The sequence below is a fragment of the Tenrec ecaudatus genome, chromosome 13, assembly GCF_050624435.1.
Source record: "Tenrec ecaudatus isolate mTenEca1 chromosome 13, mTenEca1.hap1, whole genome shotgun sequence".
NCBI classification, from domain to species: domain Eukaryota; kingdom Metazoa; phylum Chordata; class Mammalia; order Afrosoricida; family Tenrecidae; genus Tenrec; species Tenrec ecaudatus.
The window spans coordinates 67,861,850-67,885,060 of NC_134542.1; the positions used below are offsets into that span (position 1 = coordinate 67,861,850).

The following is a 23,211-nucleotide window of genomic DNA, read 5'->3' on the forward strand; positions in this document are numbered from 1 at the left end:
CTTTCCTGTAATCTGGTTGTAGCATTGTTGGTGACGGTCTATCAATTCTCTTTACACCTCTCCTTCTGTCATGCCAGTAGCTTCCATGTTTGTCTTTACCGTTTCCCCTGCGGAAACGCCAGGATTGAATATCATGTCACGATCAAGATGAATGAACCAAAGCCACGTGTATCATTTCAAGAGTATATGTTGTTGGGTGCCATCGCGTCAGGTCCAACGTGCACAACAGGACAAAACGCTGCACAGCGCGGCACCATCCTCATGATTGCTTCCGCGCCTGCGCTCATTGTTGCAGCCGTGGTGTCTGTCCATCGCGTTGAGGGCCTTCCTCTTCTTCACTGCCCCTCCACTGCACCAAGCAGGATGTCCTTTTCCAGGAACTGGTATATCCTAACAATATGCCCCAATCAGGTAAGACAAACTCTTGCCTTCCTTGCCTCTAAGGAGCACTCTGGCTGTACTTCTTCCAAGACAGATGGGTTTGCCTTTCAGCAGTCCGTGGTGCTTTCAATGTTCTTCTCCAGCTCCATATTTAAATGCATCAATTCTTCTAAGGAATGCGCAGAAATCAAATTGAGTGCATCGATGGGAAGAGATGATGGAGAAACTATCAGCAGCTAAAACCAGACAAGGGGTTAACTGTGGAACAGACCATCAATTGCTCATATGTAAGTTTAAAGATAAAGCTGAAGAAAATTTAAACAAGTTCCTGGAAGCCAACATATGACCTGAGTCTATCCCACTTGAATTTCATGACCATCTCAAGAACATATTTGACTCAATGAGCACTAACAACAGAAGGCCTGATGAACTGTGGGAGACTATCAAGAGAGCATTCATGAAGAAAGCAAAAGGCCATTAAAAAGATAGCAAGGAAAGAAAATATCCAAGCGAATGTCAGGAGAGACTCTGAAACGTATTCTTAATTGTAGAGTAGCTTAAGCAAATGAAAGAAAGGATAAAATCAAAGCGCTAAATAGAACATTTCAAAGGCAGCTCTAGAAAACAAAGTCAAAGATCGTAATGAAATGTGCAAAGACCTAGAATTATGAAACCAAAAAGGAAGAACAGGCTCAACATATCTGAAACTGAAAGAACTCAAGAAAAAAAAAATCAAATCCCGAGTTGCAATCCTGAAAGATTCTACGGACAAACATGGAACGATCCAGGAAGCACCAAAAGAAGATGAGAGGAATGCACAGAGTCACTGCACCAAATGCTCTAGAGGACGGTCCTCCATTTCTGGAGGTGGCATATGAGCAAAACCAATAGTGCTGGAGGAAGAAGTTCAAGAACGATTGAATGCATTATCTGAAAACAAGGTGTCAGGAATTGATGGAAAACCAATTGAAATGCCTCAGCAAACTGATAAAGCTCTGGAAGCACTTACTCATTTATGTCAAACAATTTGGAAGACAGTTACTTGGCCAACTGACTGAAAGAGATCCATATTTGTTCTCCTTCCAAAGAAAGATGACCCAACAGAATGCTCAAACTATAGGACAATCTCGTTGATATCGCACACAAGAACAATTTTGCTGAAGATCATCCAACAATGATTGCAGCAGTGCATTGACAGGGAATGCCAGAAATTCAGGTTGGATTCAGAAGAGGATGTGGAACAACTGATATCATGGCTGATGTCAGATGGATCTTGGCTCATAGCAGAGACTACCAGAAAGATGTTTACTTGTGTTTTATTGACTATATCATGGCATTCAACTGTGTGGACCATAATAAACTATGGAAAAATTTTGAAAAGAATGAAAATTCCAAAACACTTCATCGTGCTCATGAGGGACTTGTATGTGGATCAAGATGCATTTGTGCTCACAGAACAAGGGAATACTATGTGGTAGTTACACAATCTGCTGTTGATTTGAGACTTAAGAGAGAACGGGTGGAGGTTAGCTGTCAATAAGGTCACAGCTTGATGATCTCATTTGGAACCACAAAGGAGATAAATAGCTCACTGGAGGTGCAATGCACTTTCCCTGGGAAACATTGCAGCTGACAAGACACATGGAGCTAAGCTAGTGCCCTGAGCTGGAGGATCCATGTGGAGACCCCTGCCAGTGCTGAAATGCTTACAATGCCACTGGATCACCAAGACTTCCCACCCAGTAGCCTGTGATTTTCCTACATTCAGCATCATTGCATGTGTTTCGTGAGTCTGAAGAGGAAATTATAGATTGCTATTGAACATATGGGCTAATATTGGATTTATGGACTTGCTCTGAACTGGGCTGGGTGTTTTCTTAATGTACAATTACTCTTTATATAGAGCTCTTTCTTATACCCATCTGAGTGTCCCTGGGTTTTTTCCTCTAGTCAACCCAGACTAACACATACTGCATGGTTAAAGATCAGGAAATGTGTGTGGCAGGGTTGTATCCTCTCACCATACTTGTTCAGTCTATGTTGAGCTGGATTGTAGGAAGAAGAGTGTGGCATCAGGATTGGAGGAGGACTTATTAACATCCTGTGATATGCAGATGACGCAACCTTGATTGCTGAAACGAGGAGGACTTGAAGCACTTGCTGATGAAGACCAAGGATTGGAGCTTTCGGTATGGATTAAAACTCAAGGTAAAGTAGACCAAAATCCTCACAAGTGCACCACTAGGCGACATCATGATAAGCGGAGAAAGGTTGAAGTTGTCAAGAACTTTGTCATGCGTGGATCCACAGTCCTGCTCAGAGAAGCAGCAGTCAAGAGATCAAAAGATGAGTTGCATTAAGTGAATCTGCTGCACAAGAGTTTGTCGTTAAACAAAAAATGAGATGTATAGCAAGATGCTATCCACAGAAAGCTGCGTTCTTTCTTTTAAAATGCAACCAGTGTTGTGCCCATGTACGGATGCCACGCTGTTGGCCATCAGCCCTACTCCAGCCTGTCTGAGTTAGAAACCCCAGAGGATAAGTAAGCTACATTTAGCAGGCTTTTGTGTCCCATGGTTTTGTTTAGGCTCTATCAATGCAAGGTACTGGCAAAAGAAAACCAAAGAGGCAATGTGATTTTCCTCTGTTTCTGGCAGTGCTAGAAGCCATGGCAGAAGGGGGCACAGTAGAAATGACTAAGAAGGAATGTTCTAGAAGTTGAATGTTCGAGCAGTTGTCAGCCAGTGTTTCACCAGCAGCAGCGACAACCTGTGCCAAGCCAGGTAAATGGGGACCTGGCTCCATGCTCCTCTTTCCCCCAGCCTCTTGCTAGTGCTTCCTTTTGGTCTAAACCCACCAGAAGCCAGGGGGTAAGAGAGTCCACTGAGGTAGTATCTGCCGCTGTGATTTCTCTTTTGAAACGCAGCTACTGCTCTTCATCTAATTCTAAAAAATTTACAGAAACATGCACAGGGCTACAATGAGAATCTACTGTCATTCTTACAATTCAAGAGGAGGCCTGGTGTTGGAGTGGCTACACATTGGGCTGCTAACTACAAGGTCAGTAGTTCAAAACCACCAGCAGCTCCATCGAAGAAAGAGGAGGCTTTCTACTTCCTTATGAGAGGTTGGAGACAGAGGCGTGGAACAGAGATAGAATTTAGCCAGGAATGTGAAGTTGAGAAAGGGTTTATTGAGGCAGGGAAAGAACTTCCGGGAGGGAAGGGAGAACAGAGAAAGGTACAGGGGCATCTTAAGCCCCCTGTTGGGTTCCGAGACTCAAGAGTTAGGGAAATCGTGCCTGGCCGTGGGCAGTGGGACATATAGAGGACTTGAGCCCGGGACGCATGTACTGGTAAGGGGAAGGAGGGCCTCTGGTGCTGCAGTTGCAGGGTCTGAGTCAGGATGTGGTCTGTCAGTAAATCATTCCGGAACACTGAGGGAAGGGGCTGTATAGACCTAGCCTGGAGAGATAAGCTCCTTGGAATGCTGGAGGCAGGGACTGCACAGCCCAGCTCTGGCCTTGAGAGGCAGGGGAAGGGACCGCACAGTCCAGCAGGCTATCTTTCCAGAGAGCTGGCGGAAGCGGCTTCATGGTCCGGCCCCGGCCCAAACAGCTCAAAGAGTTAATGTCAGGAACACACAGGGGCTGTTCTACCCTGTCCTATTGGTCACTCTGAGTGGCAGTGAGTATTCTATACATTGTGCAATGTGTTTCTTTAACTTCATGCTGTATGGTAAGCATTTGGGATGTTTCCATCTTTCTAAGACATCCCTATTATTATTAACGCTATAATGAACATCTTCATTGATATAGCTTTGCCCTCATTTCTTATACTTTCCACATGGACAAAGTACATGTGGAAATATTGCTCAAAAAGTTTGCACATTTTAAAAAAATGTATTTTATACCTATAGCCTTCTTGCTGACATGGAAGAATGTACCCATTTATACCTCCTCTCGCAGTATTAAAGAGAACTACTTTTCTATCCTAGGAAGTTAGAAAGAGAAACTGCAACAGCAAAGGAATTCTAGTGGAAGGTGTGACAGTAGATTCTTATTGATTTGGTGTTTAAATGACACAGTGAAGGGCTACATTTTCGCAGAACAGAGGATGGCCACCGGCTGCTGGAATCTCATTTTAACAAGTTGCTGTACTGAAGGTCTCTGGTCAAGTTACTAAGTGTCAACTGATGTGCAGAACCAACTAAACACAGATACCAACAGGGATTGATTTAGAAAGCAATTGATCCCTAGGTTGCCCAAGCCCTAGCCCAAGAGTGATTCCATTGGAAAATGATGTAACATGGTCCAAAGGATGGGGCACTATGTAGAACACTTGCTCCTGAAGAGGGTCTGAAACTTGGATTGTCATACTTGGATACATTTTCCCCTCCTCTAGTTTGGATGGAAGGAGCCTTGGTGGTTGCTAACTGAAATGTTGGTGGTTCTAACCCACCCAGTAGCTCCATGGGAGAAAGACGGAGCTCCTGCAATTACAGCCTAGAAAGAAGACACTACAGGGCCAGTTCTACTCTGTCACATAGTGTCTGTCTTTGGCTGGGTTCTCTAAAGAAGCAAAACCCGTGAATTTAATATAAATTTATAACAAGAAAATGGTTCACAGTTATAGAATCGGACAAGTCCAAGTCTGGGCAAGTTCTAAGACTATGGGTCAGATATTAGGCTGGAGGCTCTTCCTGATGCTCATACTTGAAGGGGTTGATGTACCCAAGATTGCCAGAAAGATGACAGGTTGGTGGCTACACAGGTGAATTAATCCCAGGTCAGATGACAGGCTGATGATGACTCGCAGAATTGGCAGGCAGTATGGCAGGCCATAGACTCAAGTTCAAAGAACCAGAGGTAAGTGAGTCAGATGCAGAATCCAGACCTGCAAAAAAGCAAACAAGGTTTTCCACCTATATTGAAAGCAAACCAGACACCCAAGGAAACTCGTGTCAACTGGTTGGATCAGGGCCGTGATCTGAGGAAGCATGTTGCATCTTACCTTAGTTGTCTTACCATTGACTAGATACTCACAGCATTTCCCATTATGGAGGTGATTGCATTGTGTTAGATCACATCATGAGGAATTAGTAGGTTTTAACTGCCAAACCACTGAGACTCCTGGTCCAGCCAACTTGACACAAAACCTTTTATAAAGTTGCTCTGAGTCAAAATTGACTGTCAAGTGAAAAATTGTCACAATTAAAGGGTCTTTGACAAAACCAGTAATAGTTTGAAGGGTCTTCAACCTATTCTGAACTGGCTAAATAAGAAAATGAAAGCGCGCGCACACACACACACACACACACACACACACACAAAGTGTCAGCTAATGAGAGTTTCCACTCATTTGTTAATTAATGTCTGCAACTATAACCCTCTGGCACCTGCCAGCTTCACTCTGCTTCGAAGCCAATAGATTTCAAAAATAATTAAAGTTAATGAGCTGGTCTTTGTGACAGAACCCTGAAAAATTAACAACCACAATGAGTGGGAAGCCCAAAGAGGGGAAAGCCTTGCTCACTGATAAGCAGACTCGCCTCGCCTTGTTGATCAAAGAAGCTTGCCCATATGCGAAAGTGACACTGTCGCGTCAAAGGAGACAGGACTGGCTTTTCCCACTGAAAAGTACATTGTAGGAGAATAACAATCTTGGCAATTATTTCTCTAGGTTAAAATCAGACCCTGCCCCCAAAGTTCCAAAATTACCCTCACAAAATACAGGTAAAACCTCATTCATGGCAAAGCTCCTCACGAAGTCTGGGACTTTTAGAGGATCAATTGTTTTGATCAACACGGGGCACCACACTGTCCACCTCCCAATAGCCAAAACATACAGAGAACTGTGAGTGGGTGCACACAGTCTGAGATCAGGTGGTGGAAGAAAGGCCCGGCAAACTGCTCTCAGAAAGATTACAAAACAGCAACAAAGACAGATTCCAACTGCCTTCCAGCCAGTCCTGACTCTTAGCCACCCTATATAGGGTTATAAGACTGTGTGTCCTTGCTGTGATGCTCACCGTCCTGACAGACTTGCTTAAGACAAAATGAGTGAGCTAATGTGGTGAAGAAAGCTGATGGTGCCCGGCTATTAGAAGATAGGTTAGAAGATAGAGTCTGGGGTCTTAAAGGCTTGAAGTTAAACAAGCAGCCATCTAGCAGGGAAGCAACCACACCCACATGGAAGAAACACACTATACCTTGTGATCACAAGGTGTCCTCGGGATCAGGTATCAGGCATCAGAAGACCCAAAACAAACAACCATTTTGATTGAGAGAAAGGGGGAGCTGATTGCAATGATCAACGACAACACCTCACTCCCACCCCCTGGGGGACGAACCACAGAAATGTGGGTGAAGGAAGACAGCGGATGGTATAAAATATGAAAATAAAAATAATTTATAAATTATCAAGGGTTCATGAGAGTGGGAGGGGGAAAGAGAGGAGCTGATTCCAAGGGCTCAAGTAGAAAGCAAATGTTTTGGAAATGATCATGGCAACATATGTACAAATGTGCTTGATACAATTGATGTATAAGAGCTGTAAGAGCCCCCATTATATATATATATATATATAATGTTAATCTTTATGGGAGTAGCCAACCTAATCTGCCTCCTGCTGGGCAAGCTGATGGGTTTGAACTGCCAACCTTGCAGTTGGCAGTCGAACTCATCACCCACAGTGCCACCAGAGCTCCTTCTCAGGAAAGATTACAGTCAAGAAACCCGCTGGGGCAGCTGCACTGTTACACAGGAGGCTGCCATTTTGTTGCAGCTGCCCTTTCTGGTACTGGCACGGAGAAAGCTGGTGCCAAATGGGTGACAGCCTTTTGTGAGGTCAGTTTGTCCAGGGTCTTCTACTGGAGGCGGTTCTGAAAAGCAAATGTAAATGAAGGCCCTGGGAGCACTCACTTGCATGGGCCTCCTTAGTGGCTGGAATGAAGAAGGAAGATTCTGAGCATGAGGAGCATCGTTAAGTGTGAAGTTTCTCCTAAGGATCCTCCATCTGCGGCAAGATGATTTGGGAAGGAAACGGTTAAGGTTTGGGGGGTGGGAGGTTAATGGCTAGGTATTCATTTTAAGTTATATCAGAACCTTTAAAACCCCTGATGGCTGGGTGTGAGTCACCAGCCTTTTGGTTAGCATGCTGACTTACTCATTGTGCCACCAGGGTTTCAGCCCGACCCAGTGGGATGTGGGAGCAAGGCCTGGCCAGCTCTTCCTGCCAGGGAAGCCCTGTGAGGAGTTCTGCCCTGGCACAAGAGGTTGCTATGCGTCGACATTTGTCTTATCAAAAGAACTTGACGGCACCTAACAACAACGACATTTAACAAGCAAGATAAGTTAAAATGCAACAGACTCACTTCCATGGAGTTGACTCATAGCCACCCTGTGGGACAGGGGCGAATTGCCCCATGGGGCTTCTGAAACTGTAACTCTCTATGGTCTTAAAAAACTTCAGCTTTCATCTCTGGTGGTTTTGAACTGCTGACCTTGAGGCGCAGTTAGCAGCCCAATGTGTAACCACTGCATTCATGTAGGCGGAACTGTAACTCAAACTCACTGCCAGGGAGTCAATGCTGACTCCCAGCGATGACTTGTGGGTTTGCAAGACTGCAGCTGTTTAAGACAGGAAAATCCAAGTCGTTCTCCCGCAGAGCTGTTGGTGGTTTTGAACTGTTGACCATGCAGATCTCAGGCCAAGTGTGTAACCACTAAACCACCAGGGCTCCACACGTAGAACTTGGTTCTGTCCAAAATTGAAAATTTGCATTGTTGGCTAAAATTTTAACATAGTTTGAGGAATTTCAAATTGTTACTAGAAATTGAAAACATTTTATCAAATTGAAGATACTTTTACTTATGAGATGAACTATTATTTTAAATACCAGGAAATAAAAAGAAGAAAAATAAATAAATAAATACCAGGAACTATGGTGGTGGTGTTGGGTAAGCATTAGACTGTTAATCTCAAGGTTGGCAGTTCCAACCCACCAGCTACTTTTCAGTACTCTAAAGAGGTCTTCTGCAGCAGATTTATCTAATGCAATGCTTCTTTTGATCTCTCGACTGCTGTTTGCGTGAGCATTGACTGTGGATCCAAGCAAGACAAAAGCTTTCACAACTTCAATCTTTTCTCTGTTGATCATGATATTACCTATTGTTCTAGTGAGGATTTTTGTTTGTTTGTTTGTTTTTTAACATTGAGCCATAATCCGTACTGAAGGCTGCAACCCTTGATCTTCATCAGTACGTGTTTCAAGTCCTCCTCATTTTCAGCCAGCAGGGCTGTGACAACTGCCATGTCTCAGATTGTTAATAAGCCTAACTCCAATCCTGATGCCACATTCTTCTTGATATAATCTAGCTTCTCTGTTGATTGGCTCGGTATACAGATTAACTAAAAATGGTGAAAGGATACAACCCTGACACACACCTTTCCTGATTTTATTTTTTTAACCATTTCATTGAGAGCCAATACAGTTATATCATTCCATAGCTGATTCACATCAAGCAGTAGTGTACAATTGCTACCACAATCTGTTTCAAAACAGTCTCTTCCTCTTGAACTCCTTGATATCAGCTCCCTGTTACCCCTCCTCCCCCATTGTACCCCTAGGAACCCTTATTCTACTTTTTGTCTCTCTGGGAGCATCAGTCTTGGGTTTCATATACTGAAAACCAGAAAAACATATAACAAAAATTCAAGAGGGCTACCCCCAATGACACATTACATTAGAGATAAACCCCAAAATGAGAAAAACAAACAAACAGAAAAAATTGAAAGCCTGATCAGGCCAATGTGTATAAGAGAGGGGATCAAGTAATAAGGTTTTAATTGTTTAAGCCAGGCTAATCATTTTGATCTCCTACAGTCATTTCTACAATGCACTCTGTTGGGCAACCAGTTTATTCCAGCTCTTCCATCGAGGGAAATCACTGGAGGTTTATTTCCTGTGAAGATCTCGCCAATGCATCCTGGGCTTCTCCTGTCATCCATTGGCTTCCACAAACCAGAATCTCACAATTTAGGCTCTGCTGGTATTTCCTCCCTTTTCTGATTTTAATCCTCAGTATTCCCTCATTCTGTTCACACGGCTGCCTCTTGATCCATGTATAAGTTCTGGAAGAGCACAATGAGGTGTTCTGGAATCCCATTCTTCCCCAGACTGTCCATAGTTCGTTTTGATCCACACAGTCGAGTCAATGAAACAGTAGACATTTTTCTATGACTATGACAGCATAGTCCATGAAACATTGACAGCAGACATCTTTCTGTTATTCTCTACCCTCAGCCAAGCTCCATCTGACGTCAGCAATGATATCTCTTGTTCACGTCCTCTTCTGAATCTGCCCTGAACTTCTGGCAGCTTCCTGCCAATGTACTGCTGCAACCATTGTTGAATGATCTTCAGCAAAATTTTACTTGCATATGATATCAATGATATTGTTCTAGAATTTGATCCTCCTGTTGGCTCACCATTCTTTTTGAATGAGTACAAATAGGGATCTCTTCTAGTCAGTTGGCCAGGTTACTCTCTTCGAAATTTCCTGTGTAGATGAGTATGTGCTTCCAGAGCTTCATTAACCTGTTGAAACATTTCCATGGGTATTTCTTGGTTTTGGCTATTGCTTTCGGTACTGCTTGAACTTCTTCCTTCAGCACCATTGGCTCTGGCTCATATGTTATCTCCTGAAATGGATGCATAGTGACCATTTCTTTTTGGTCCAGCGACTCTGTGTCTTCTTTCCATCATCTTTTGATGCTTCCTGCATCATTCACTATCTTTCGACATTGCACCTTGACGCTTGGATTTGGTTCCTCGAGTTCCTTTACTTTAAGGTATGCTGAGTCTCTCTTTCCCTTTTGGTTTTTTATCTCTAGGTCTTTGCACATTTCATTATATTTGACTTTGTTCTCAAGCTGCCCTTTGAATTTTCTATTCAGCACTTTGACTTCATTCTTTCTTCCATTTGCCTCAGCTGCTCTATGGTTAAAAGCAAATGTCAGTGTGTCTTCTGACATCCACTTGGATCTTCTCTCTCTCTCCTGTCTTCCCCACCCCCACCCCTTTTGTAACTAGTATTTTATTGGTTATTTTGAGATAAGTACAGAGGCATTCTGAACAATGTATACCCAATTTCTAATGCATGTACCCAAATCCTAAAAGGACAAGTAGTTACAATTCTTTTCTAAGTTGCAGTGGTTTTCTAGCTTTAAATTTGGAGGCAAATTTTCTTTAAGAGGGTTTGAAGTACCACTGTTTTCAAATGACGACAGTACGCTGTTACTTCATAAGTCCTCCAATTCACGAATTAAAGTCACAAGCAGCACACACTCCAGTTTTCAATCCTTCACAGCGCATAACAAATTTATCCAGGAAAACCAGAGTACCACGGCCAAGGTGTTACAGAATGCACACAGTTCTGACAAGATGACAGATGCTTGTCAGACATAATTCTACTAAAACAACAACATGGAGACAGAACTTTAAATGTTCAAGTCATACAAATGCATGACGGTGACTTCAAATTGCCATTATATGACACCCACACCCCATCCCCTGTCCCATGGAATGTTGCGTCGAAACCCAAAACAGTCAAATCTTCCCACAGTTCAACACCCCACTATCTTCCAGCTGTAGCAAAAAATAAACAACCAGACAATTACTTCACATCTTAAAAAAAGCATTTATACTTAAAAAATGTGATGAAAGGGGATTTCTCCCTTCTTAAAATGTTTCCAGAGCTGCTGAAAAACTTGCATTTACAACACAGTTGATAAAAATATTCCTCTGGTTTGTACAGGGAGGGAGATAACAGGGCCTTGATAAGACATGATAGATAAACATTAATCAGACTTGGCTTCTTTTTCTCCTGCTTCATCAGAGCCCGGACTCTCTTTGTTTTCATTTCTCCATTTTCAGCAGGTCAATTTCTTGAGTTTACTGGTTAGTCCCTTCAGCCTATTTTTCTTTTGCTTCCATTTTATGGTCTGAAGACTTACCCTTTCCTGCTGCCTTTTCTGGTTGGCCTCCACCTTTGCCAGCACAGGTTTAGCGGGCAACCTTGCTGAGTTTCTCTTGGGCGTCTCCTTCACCGCCCCTTCGGCTGGCAGAGCTAACCACAGTGCACCCAGAGCTTCCACGAAGCCAGGTTGCTTGGCCGTTGCTGCTCCACACTCTGAGACTGGAGCTGCTAGGACCCAAGGCGAGGGCAGTGGCGACTCTTTCCTGTCGTATTAATGATCTTTTACTTTGTCCATGAATGATGCTCTTTATGTCCTCTCACAGCTAATCAGGTCTTTGTCAGTAGTGCTCCATACAGCAAACCTGTTCTTGAGATGTTCTGGAAGGTCGGGTGTTATTTTGGGTCTCGTGGACTTGTTTTAATTTTCTTCAGCTTCAACCTGAACTTACATATGAGCGATTGGTGGTGTGCTCCACAGTCAGCCCTTTGCCTGGTCTTTCCTAGCTGCTAGTGTTGAGCTTCTCTGTGGTCTCATCCCACAGAGGTAGTCAATTTTTTTCCTTCTTTTGCGTATTCCATCTAGAGAAGTCCTTGTGTGTAGTAACATTTTGTGTTGTTGAAAACAGGGTATCTGCTATGAATAGGATGTTGGTCTTGCAAAATTCTATCATGTGATTGCCAGCTTTGTGTCTATTACCAAGGCCATAAATTTCAACTAGAGTTTCTTCCTCTTTGTCTCCAGCTTCTACGTTCCAATCACCAATAATCATCAATGCACCTTGATTCAGACTGAAGACGTTCATAGAATCCTTCAATTCTTCATCACTAGCATTCGTGGTTGGTACATAATAGTTGTGTTGATTGGATTTCCTTGAAGATGGATAGATATAGTCCTATTACAGACAGCAGTGTACTTCAGAATAGGAATGTTCTTTCTGACAATGAATGTAAGGCTATTTTGCTTGATTGTGTTATTCCTGGGATAGTAAACCATATGATTTTCTGATTCAAAATGACCAATACTAGTCCACTTGAGCTCACCAATGCCTAGGAGATTGGTCTTTAAGCGGTCCATTTCATTTTTGACAACTTCCAATTTTCCTCGATTCATACTTCATACATCCTAAGTTCTGATTATTAGCAGATATTGAAACTCTTTCTTCTTACCTTAAGTGGTGTCCCATCAGCAAATCAAGGTCTGCACATCTCGCCAGGCTTCTCCAGGCTTCACTCCATTCCCATCACTGCGAGTATGCAGCTCCTCCGCAGCCACATTTCTAGAGCCTTCTAACCCGTGGGGCCTATCCTCCAACACCATTTCCAACATGTGCAGCCTCCACGCAGGAGTCCTTCCATAGCTGACCATGTTTCAATGCTATGCTTTACAGCTACCTTCTCTGAAGTTGGCAGTCCTTCTCGGTCGTCTTCTCTTAGTCTGCAGGCTCCGCTGAAACCTGTTGCTCGGTGCGCTGCCAGCAGCACCGCAGCACATGAGCCACCACAGTGGCTGCTTCCAATCAGAGCGGAAGCTTCTTGGAGGCACTCCATGGCATGGAATTGCGGTTTTCAACCATCTCCTGTGAGTGTGAAGGCTGGACCTTCAAGGAGGATCAAAGAAGAATCCATGCATTTGAGTTAAGGTGCTGGTGAAGACAAGTGAAAGTACCATGGACTGCCCAAAGAACAAGCACATATGTTCTGGAAGAAGTACAGCCAGAATGCTCCTTAGAAGCAAGCATGGTGAGACTTCATTGGACATGTTTTGTTGTCAGGAGAGACCAGTTCCTGCAAAAGGACATCAAATTTTGGTAAAGTAGAGGGCAGCGAAATAGAGGAAGGCCCTCAAGGGGATGAACTGACACAGTGGCTGCAACCATGGGCTCAAACCTACGAACAATGGTGAGGATGGCACAGGATTGGGCAGGGTTTGTTCTCTGAAGGAAGGTCCTGAGAACATCCACCCCTTCGCTGCCTTCACCTTCCTGCTGGCTGACCCTGGTTGCTAGCAGAGCCCTGTGATGAACTGTGCCATTGGATCCACATGACTTTGTGCCCACTGGCTTGTGATCTTCCTGCATGTTGCATCATTGCATGTGGTTTCCTGAGTCTGAAGAAGGACTTATGGACTGGTATCAGACTTATGGACTTGGGTTGGACTGAGCTGGGATAGTTTCTGGATATACAATTACTTCTTGATATAAAGCTCTTTCATTCACATATGAGTGTCACTGGATTTGTTTCTCTAGACAAGCTGGCCTAACACAGTCGCTCTGAGTCAGAACCAAGTCAAGGGCACCTTAGAGCAACAAGAAGATTTCAAATCCTGTGGTAACAGCAATGATAACAGCTCGACTTCAGCAAAGAGATGAATTCCTGTGGCTACATTTGCCCGTGCGTCAGTGATGGTAATGCTTTCTCCCTGCGGCAGCTTTCAGAGGAGCAGAAAGGTGAGACTCTCCATGTTTGAATGAGGATCAGGGACACCCAATAACCCCTATGTCAGGATGATTTTTCAAGGAGACTAGACAATTGTTCCTTCCTGGAGAGTGGGAGCGTCTCCAAACAGAGATCACGGAGACAGATGAGGTCATTTGGAAAGCCTCAGAGGAAATAATGCATTCGTTATCAGGGCAGTGCGACACTTCAGATTATTCTGGGCTCTGACTCAGTCATAGCCAGGCTGGTGCAATGGGGCAACCCCATCATGTAGCAAGTCATCACACAACTGTGAGGCAGGAGGGTGCTTCAAAAAGTTGGTGCATGAATGGAATAAAAAGATCATGGATTCTCCCCCCCACCACACACACACTTTGTAAAGTCCCCTCCCATGCACACAGAGCTCAAGCAACTTAAGAGTTTATGTAGGATTCATCTTTGTGACTTCATCACCCATCATGCTTTGCACAAAAGAGGATAGTTGGCAAGGCAACTAGTTGTAAGGAATGTACTTTCTTGCCTAATGAAATGATAATTTTTCCAGGGTTGACATTCTCTAGTCTGTGGTCACTAGGAGTGTTTGCTGTGGGTCCCATGCTCTGATATAACTGCTTTGCTTTGGTTCACTAAGTTACAACTGAAACATCCCAATGTAGATACTGTTAATAGCCTGATGTTATATGTGAGGAAATTCAGGCACAAAGATGTCAAATAACTTACCCAGGATGAGTCACTGCCATCAAGTCTATTTCAGCTCAAAGCAACCCTATAGGACAGAGCAGAACTGCCCATGTGAGTTTCCAAGATGATAACTCTATACAGGAGTGAAAGCCTCATCTTTCTTCTGTGGAGCACCTGGTGGTCTTGAACAGCTGACCTATGGTTGGCAGTCCAGTGCATAACCACCACACCACTAGGGCTCCTTGCCCCGGATCACAGCTGCTAAATGTCAGTGCTAAAACCCAGACAAGTTGACTCAGTGTTCATGCTCTTAATCATTGATCCATATGACACTGAAAACCAAAAAAGTTCATGGCAATTGAGTGAATTCTGACTCATCTGGCCCTATAGAATAGAGAAGAACTGCCCCATAAGTTTTCTGAGCCTATTCATGCTTACGGGAGCAGACAACCTCGTCTTCCTCCAGCAGAATGTCTGGCGGGTTTTAACTCTGGACCTTGTGGTTAGCAGCCAGGTACCTAACCAAGAGCGCAGCGGAAACTCCTTGTGTCGACCTGCAGATCTGTGAAGAAAGAATAAAAATGGCTCACTCAAAAAACTCACTGCTCCCGAGTCAATGCCAGCTCCTAGCGACTCTGTCCTGTCGGCCAGGCTAGAACTGCCCCTGTGAGAGGACTGTTCACTGGAGCAGAAACCAGTGGTTTGCCCACCGCTGACCCCGCCACAGTTAGCAACCCGACGGGCAGCCTCTGCCACCAGCACTGACTGCCTACATGGGCAGATATGTAGTGAATGTAGAAAGCGTACCAGGGTCTGGGAATTCTCAATTCACATGTGCTTACTGACGGGCTGTTCCAAGCATAGGGCTGAAAGAAGCTCCTCCAGCAAAGCGTCATGACATGGGCCAACACTGAAAGTCAAAGTCAGCCATAGCTAACCCTTGAGGCCAGTGAGCCCGGGACTTGGGGACAGCTGTGGAGACAAGGAGTATGGAAGGGAGGCAAAAGGATCCATGCTCTACAGGATCCCTGACCACAGACCTGCCCGTTGGGGCTTCCGTAGTCCCTCCTGTGTGCCAGGCAGGGCGCAGGCAGGCCTTGCTTTACCCACTCGAGCCCCAAGACGCTATCTGGCATGTAGTGGAGCTGTCGCAATCCAGAGCCATGACCTGAAATCAAGTATTTTAAAGTCCCAAGTCCTTTCTGGATTTGGGCAGGCTGTGGTAAATACCATGTTGAGGAAGTTAATTAAACTGAGGAAATGAATTTTTCTTTTTGAAAGAAATGACCATTGGGTGTTAATCATCCGTAAAGACAGGAAAAAGGCAGAAAGCCAAGAGAGTCCATAAAAGAGCTTTGCCCTGTAAGCACAGTGGCTTCACCTCCGACTTCCGTAACCGACAGAGAATTTGGCTAGGCCGGTATTCTCGGTGAAGCCAGCACCTCCAATCGCTGCCATGAGTAAATGAGTCTTCTCTGTGGAGAGTGAATTCTCCGGACCTGCTGAACCACAGTCTGTACTCCAGAGTGGCTTTTAGTTATCTGGAGGATGGCTAGAGACGCCGCCAAGTTCCCTAGTGCCTGGGAGCTGCAAGCAGTGGTCTTTAGCCTTACAGAATCGAACTCACAGAAAAGAAAAAAAAATCTCACTGGATAAGTGGCAGGCCCAGGACAAAGGTGAAAACCGCCTCACCACGCAGCTTCTGGTGTACAGTAAGCAACTTAGATAGAAAACCAAAAAAGCCAACTCACTGCCAGGGAGTCAATGCTGACTCATCGCAACACTGTAGGACAAGGTAGGATGCCCCTGCCAGTGTAGCTGTAACTCCTTCCAGAAGTAGAAAGCCCCGTCTCTCTCCCGAAGTGCCTGGTGGTTTCGAACTGCTGACCTGAAGGTTAACAGCCTAGTGCATAGCCACTAGGTCACCAGGGCTCCTAACTGATATAGAAGGAATGCCTTCTTTAGTATACTACTTCATATCATAATTAAAAAAACACAACAGCAACAACCACTAGGAGGTTGCTAAATAAATTATAGTACATTCTTATACTACTTACACTAATGTACGTGGCTAGATGGAGGAGCTCTGGTGGCATAGTGGACGACGCCTTGAGTTTGTTCACCACAAGTTCAGTAGTTCGAACCTACCAGCTGCTCCTCTACTTCTCTGAAGATTTACAATCTTGGAAATCCACAGGGCCAGTTCTGCCCCATCACATGGGATTGTTATGAGTCAGCATTGACTCCCAAGGGGGTCGCGACCCACAGGTTGAGAACCACTGCACTAGAGAGCCATCGCCTCAGTTGGAGACGTGTTTCATTTCTTTATTCAGCTCCCATCCCATTCAGAGTGTTCTGACTGCACTTTTAATCATTTCAAAGAAAGGGCCCTATGTTTGTTTCCTAGGGAGCCCTGGTGGTGTAGTGGGTTACTTGTTGGACTGCAAACCACAGGGTCACCAGTTCAAACCCACCAGCTGCTCCACAGAAAAGAGATGAGGCTTTCTGCTCCTATAAAGACTGACAGTCTCAGAAACCCACAGAAACGATTCTGCTCCCTCCAATAGGGTCTCTGTGAGTCAGAATTGACTTGGTGGCAGTGTTTGTTTGTTTGTTTGTTTGTTTGTTTGTTTTTGAAGACTGCCATAATAAAGACCATGAATTGGGTGCATAAGAGATCAGACAGTCATTGTCCTATAGTTCTGAAGGCTTTGCCGAAGCACCTGTTCCTGGCCTCCGGACCAGCTTCCCGGGTGGCGGGTGTTCCTTAGCTTGCAGCACCTATCTCTACATTGATGTAGATATATACACATAGATGCTCAGATAGCAATGTCTGTACTGGTAAAACACAACAATGACAACAAACAACAGAGCAGCAACACCAACCAGGTGTTTGGATAAACAACCTATGTTCTACTTTTATACTATTTTTATGCTAAGACCTCTATGTGATCATTGACTAGGAGGGTGTATATCTGCCTATGGTCACACAGATGTTTCGAATAGAGTGCTTAGCAAAAAGGACAGAACAGTGTCTCGTGTGTGTATGGGGTTGAACTGGATCCTTTAACACAAGTCTGCTCAGGCACTCAGCCCCCGGAACTGTGATTGTGATCGTCTTTGGAATTAAGGTCTTTGCAGATATAGTCAAGTTAAACTGAGGTCGCCCTAGATGGGAGCAGCAAGAAAGAGGAAGGCCCCCTAGGAGATAGATACTCAGTGGCTGCAGCGACGGGAACAGCTGCACGGAGGGCGGCAGGACCGGGCAGTGCTTGGTTCTGGTGTGCAGCAGGTCAGGTGCACTTTAGATCAGAGTAGGCCCTGAGTCCGCTGACTGGCGTCTTTCTGAGACAAAGAGAGGGAAGGTGTGGATACAGGGACACAGAGGACAGCAGAGGGAAGGAAGTCTGTGAGGCAGAAACGGGAGCGAAGCTGCTAAAAGCCAAGGACTGCCGGCAACCGCCAGAAGCCGGAAGGGGCCCGAGAGGATTCTTCCTGAGACCTTCAGAGAACCATGGCCCTGCTCACACCTGGGCTTCCGACTTCTCACCCCTAGAACTCTGAGAGAATTCATTTGTGTTGTTTTCAGCCACCACACGGCACTTTGCCATGGTAGCCCCAGGAAATGAAGCACAGGGTATGATCATACTTTGTAAGAATACGGCATTTTTATTATGCTTAGATGAGGGATTCCCACAGTGGGTGATACTGCCCTCTGGGGCGTTGGGAAGATCCAGAGGAGCTATAAAAGCAGGTACACACATGTGTCCTTCATTGTTGTCTCTGGTTGCAAGTTAGGACCAGCCAAAGCAAGTCCCATGTGCACCCCTAACCTATATGTGTATACTAATACATACACACACATGATATCAACTGTGGTAAGATGGAAGCTTCATGTTTTTGAAGACTTTCTGCTTAGATATATTGGTATCTTTTAAAAACAAAAGAGGTGCTAAGTAATAAAAATATATAATAATAATAAAAAATGAATTGCTGAGGAGCAGTGGAAAACTATAGATCCACTGGCACTTTTTTATTGCTAGTAAGAAAATTCATAAAATTGGAGTATTTTAGAAATCGATAGCTTTCTTAAAGACGATTTTGGCCAGTCTTCTACCACTTTATTTTACAAGCCCACGGACCGAGGTCCTGGGAAGGCCACTGACTTGCCCAAGGAAAGGCATCACCCAGGTCACACCACAGGCACAGCACGGGCAGAGGCAGAATCAGAACCCAGCCCGGCATGCCATTGCTTTGCTTCCGAGCCACGCGGTGCCGCTGAAGAACGCAAGGATTTCGGGGCCACCGCGTAGCCTTCGCTGCCCTATCTGTGGGTGCAGCCAGCCATGGGCTCTCTGGAGATCTTGAAACTGACCCAGGCCCTGGCCTGCTAAGCAGCTGAAAGAAAACTCTGGAAGCATGGAAAAAGCTTCCACCAGTCGGCCGACAGGCAGTCTGTTCCCATTTGGCAGGTGAAAGAGCCTCTCCAGAAAATGCCACCTGACAAAGCACCCCTTTGTCCAGGGTGTCCATCACTCCTCTCAGGAGGAAGGCTCAAAGGCGCTAAGCTAGATGCCAAGAATAATTAAGCCAGTCCCACAGGCAGGAAGACTAAACCGACCAGCTGCCTTCGGTGCAGGTTGGAGCGAACAAATAGATCCGCTGAGATCACTAAGAGAAAAAAGTAATCTAGGCTCTTATTCACGAGGTCTGCCCTTGCCACGGGGTTAGCAGGCCCGGTGACATCCCGAGAGGCCATCCTAGTGCAGCGTTGGGATCTGGGTGGCTCTCCGGATTGATTTCTCTATTTTTCCATCTCTATAGGGGGGAAGGGGTGTCTTTAACCTGCATGCAGGTGAGGTCCTTAGACAAAGCACCCTTCTCTCTCCCATCTGCTGGGCCTCCACCCCCTTCCATCCTGCTCCTAGCTGGCCTTAGCTTCCTTCAGGGATTGGGCCAAAAATCTACCAAGATTTACAATCATTTTCTTCTGGTCAGGCAGAGGGCCACCGCTCCATCTTAGGGCTGGTTAGAGGAGAATTTTCCGTTCCACACCATCGGTGCCTCAGGTGATTGAGTGGATCTGACTACTGTACCCTTTCTGTCCGCTGGCCTGCACTTCGCAGTACTTTCCCCTTGTGTGGCAATAGGCAGCCAGCACCCAAGGAAGAGCTAGCAGGCGGTTGATTCAGGGCTTTCTCCACCACGGCAGCCAGCCACCTTCGCCTTCCTCTGGCGGAGACTTCAAGGCAGGCAGGGGAGTGGGGAAGCCCTGGAGGGAGGAGAGGGCAGGCTGCAGGGGTACTCTGAGTGGAGGCTCTTGGCAGGGGCAGGTGGAGATGAGCTAACTGAATGCAGGGACTGGTTAAGGCAACACATCTGTCTAGCTCCTCCTAAGGGGAAAGTAGGTACAGCAATGAAGGACACACAAAAGGAAAATATTTACCAACTGCTAGCAGTGGCTTGATTTCCTGGGCCGGGTGCTGCAGCTACTGGGCCAGAGTGCTGTTTTCCAGGGGAAACTCACAGGGGCAGTTCTACCCTGTCCAATAGGGTCGCGATGTGTGGGCATCAACTCCGGGGCAGTGAGTGTGGTTTTTTGGTTGGTATTGTCTGTTCCTTCTGTCTCTCACTCGAATTGATCTGTTCCTCTTGTTTCCAGGGTACCATGGCCTAGGAGGGCTCAAACAGCTATGTGCCTGGACACGGAACCCAAATGGTGCCCGGCTGCATCTGAAGGACCGGGCAGTGTTTCACATTGCTGTGTGTGGGTCTCTAGGCGTGAGAGCTGCCTCAGCAGCCTCGGACAAGAGTTGCCGGAGGTCAGATGAAGTCAGCCAGCGGAGAACAGAGACGTGTCCATGGCCGGGCTTTGACTGCTGACCGTTTTTTACCTGGGGCCACTCTCTGGCTGTAGAGCAAGAGCAGTGTTTCGGTGTCATGATAGAGACCAAGCCGACTCTCTATCTTTTGCTAGTTGAAACAAAGTGTTTCTCTTCTCCACGGTATCCATAGACCCAAGGTAGCGAGGGAGCTCTAGCCAGCTGTGTTAGTCCGGGTGGACTGGAGAAACGAATCCAGGGAGACTCACATGTGTATAAGAAAGAGCTTTATCTACAAGAGCAATTGAATATTGAGAAAACATCTCAGTCCAGATCAAGTCCACAAGTCTGACATTAGCCCAGATGCCTGATACCAGTCTATAAATTCCTCTTCAGACTCACACAACACATGCAATGACACCGAATGCAGGAAGATGGCAGGCCAGTCTTGTGGTGGTGGAAGCCTCTCAGCGCTGGCGTGCGGCTCCACGCGGCTCCTCCAGCTCCCAGGGCTCTGGCTGCATCAGTACAGCTCCATAGGCTCGTCATCAGTTATGTCTCACAGGGAGTGAGTTTGTGTCCCGTCTTCAACGAGCGATTAATCTCCTTGACGCCTCCAAATGAGGTCATCAAGCTGCGGCCTGATTGACAGCTAGACTCCAACCCTTCACTCTTTAGGCTCAAATTGACAACAGATGATGTCACTACCCGACTCGGTAACCACAGGCACATCTCTAAGCTTCTCTGTGCCCCACATCCCTAACCTGCGAACTAGAAGAGACGATGGAGGTCAGGGGTGAGGGTGTCAAGTGCCCGGTACCTATTAAAAGACGTTAACCCCTCCATCTCCTTGGGTTCCCCGGGTCTGTTGGCCTCTTCGAGAAGTGCGATTCACTCTGAAAACAAACAAATAAATCCAAGCCTGTTTAACGTTTGCTGTAGGTGAACCCTGCCCGACTTTTTGGTAGTGCCGCCCCACCCCTGTGATGACCAGCTCTGCCCCATTACTTGACAGGGCGCTGCACCCCCAGATGCAGATGTCCGGGCCACAGTCAGTTCCCAGGACAGAGGCTCCAGAAGCAGGCCTTGTGTAAGGCTCATTCTCCTGGAGGGAACGTTCTTGTGGGAACTCAAGGCATGAAGGCCTCATTCGGACGGGCTGGCTTTAGCTGGGGGGCTTCTCATTTCCTCAGCATCGGTTATCTGACTTTAACTCCTGGGACGCTTCTTAAACATGTTTAACATGAAGACTGCTGGCCTTCATCTCAGTCCAGAGACTCTTAAGCTTTAGGTCTCAGAGGGGCCCAAGGAGGGTAATTTTAAGGAGAACCCCATGTGATTCTGGAACAGGTGGTAGTGGGGCCACATGCAGAGACCCGGAAAGCTCTGGCTACCTACTCAGCCGCATAAGCCACGAACTTTGCTCATGAAATAGCTCCTCGCCTGTGCCGGCTTTCTATCCAGGCTAGTTCTGAGGGAAGCCATCTGCGGTGCCCCAGAGATTGGGCTCATTGAGGCATGGATATCCTAATGTGCAGACGACAGACTTCAGGAAGAAGCTGCCAGGCAGGCAGTCCTGCTGGGCCCAGGCTGTGTAGGAGCGTGCAGTGGAGAATGGGGCCTTCAGTGGGGAGGGGGGCCTGTAGGGAGGGGAGCAGGGTGGAGCCGGAGTGAGAGTGAGAGGACGGAGAGAAACTCTATTCAGAGGATGAAAGAGGAGAGCAGCAAAGGGCCTTTTGCACTCCTAGAAATGAGGCTGGGAGACAATCGGGCCTTTCTAGCATTCTGGAAACTTTGAAACCACCCCACAGTCGTAGGTGGGTATTTCCCCAAGTGAAACCAGGAAACAAAAGGCCCAGTGTGCTTGTCAACCCCAAGGCTTGCACAGGGCACCGGTGGTTCTGGACTGCTCTCTACCTGCCGGCCTCACCCTCCTGTCTCTGCAGATTGACCCGGTAGCTTCCCCTGCCCACATGGCAACACGGCACACCCACCCTTGGTCAACCTCCAGCTTCTGAGCTTACAAACTATGCACAAATCCACAAGATTTGGCCTCAATTCCAATTTCCTGCAGAGAGACTGGCCTGGCTTTTGTTAGGTGTTTCCCTCAGGCCCCATCAGCCATAGCCGGGCAGGGGTGTCTGTCGCACAAGTATGGCGCCCATGGCCCAGCTCCGTGGGAAGGTGGGGTGAGAATTTTCCCGAGAAAGGGAGATCTGAGTAAGCACCGCAAATGTGTCTCATCAACTCAAGAGGTCTTGCCAATCTGTCACCTCATCCTGTATAAACAGGCAATGAATTTTCTTCCGGTGGTTTTTGTTTGTTTTTGTCATTTGAAATCCTCCTGAATGGAGAATGAGAATGTGTTAACAACAATTTTGTACCGTGCGGGAGGCCTTGCTCATTAAAATGACCTCATGAGCGAAGTCTTAAGGCATGTCACAAGGGGCTTTTGGAAATTATTCAATCCAAATGGCTTTGTCATGAAACCAGTGGAGTTCCTCAATTGAATAAAAAGATAAGACACTTATTTCAGGGAGCTGGTTTGTGTGTGTCTTATTAATATTAGCAATAAAGCTAAAAGAAGGTTAAAAAAAAAAGACAAAAACCAAACCAGATGCAGTCAAGTTCTTCCAAATCATGGCAACCTTATGGGACAGGGTAGAACTGCCTCCTTGCCTTTCTGAGGCTGTGATCCTCAGAGGAGCCATTGTCCCACCCACCTCCCCCGGAGCAGCTGGCTGTTTCGAACTACCAGCCTTTGGGTTAGCAACCAGGAGGAACCGAGCACGAACAAAGATCTTAGCAGGCGTGTTGAGGTGGCTCCCAGCAGAAAGTAGGCGCCTGCCTTTTGGAATAGCGGTCGCAGAAGGCGACAGCACCGCAGCCTAAGATGCTGTGATTGTAGGT

The 23,211-nt window shown here is 46.2% G+C and overlaps 1 long non-coding RNA gene across 1 annotated transcript in view; it reads left to right on the forward strand.

Moving 5' to 3' along the window:
- The window catches only part of LOC142424242 (uncharacterized), a 29,891-nt gene extending 7,059 nt beyond the window's left edge, over positions 1–22,832 (forward strand). The window contains exons 3-4 of the long non-coding RNA XR_012779359.1: positions 12,751–13,809; positions 20,142–22,832. This is a non-coding gene — a long non-coding RNA (uncharacterized LOC142424242). The remainder of the gene's footprint in view (positions 1–12,750; positions 13,810–20,141) is intronic.
- Positions 22,833–23,211: the final 379 nt, after the last annotated feature.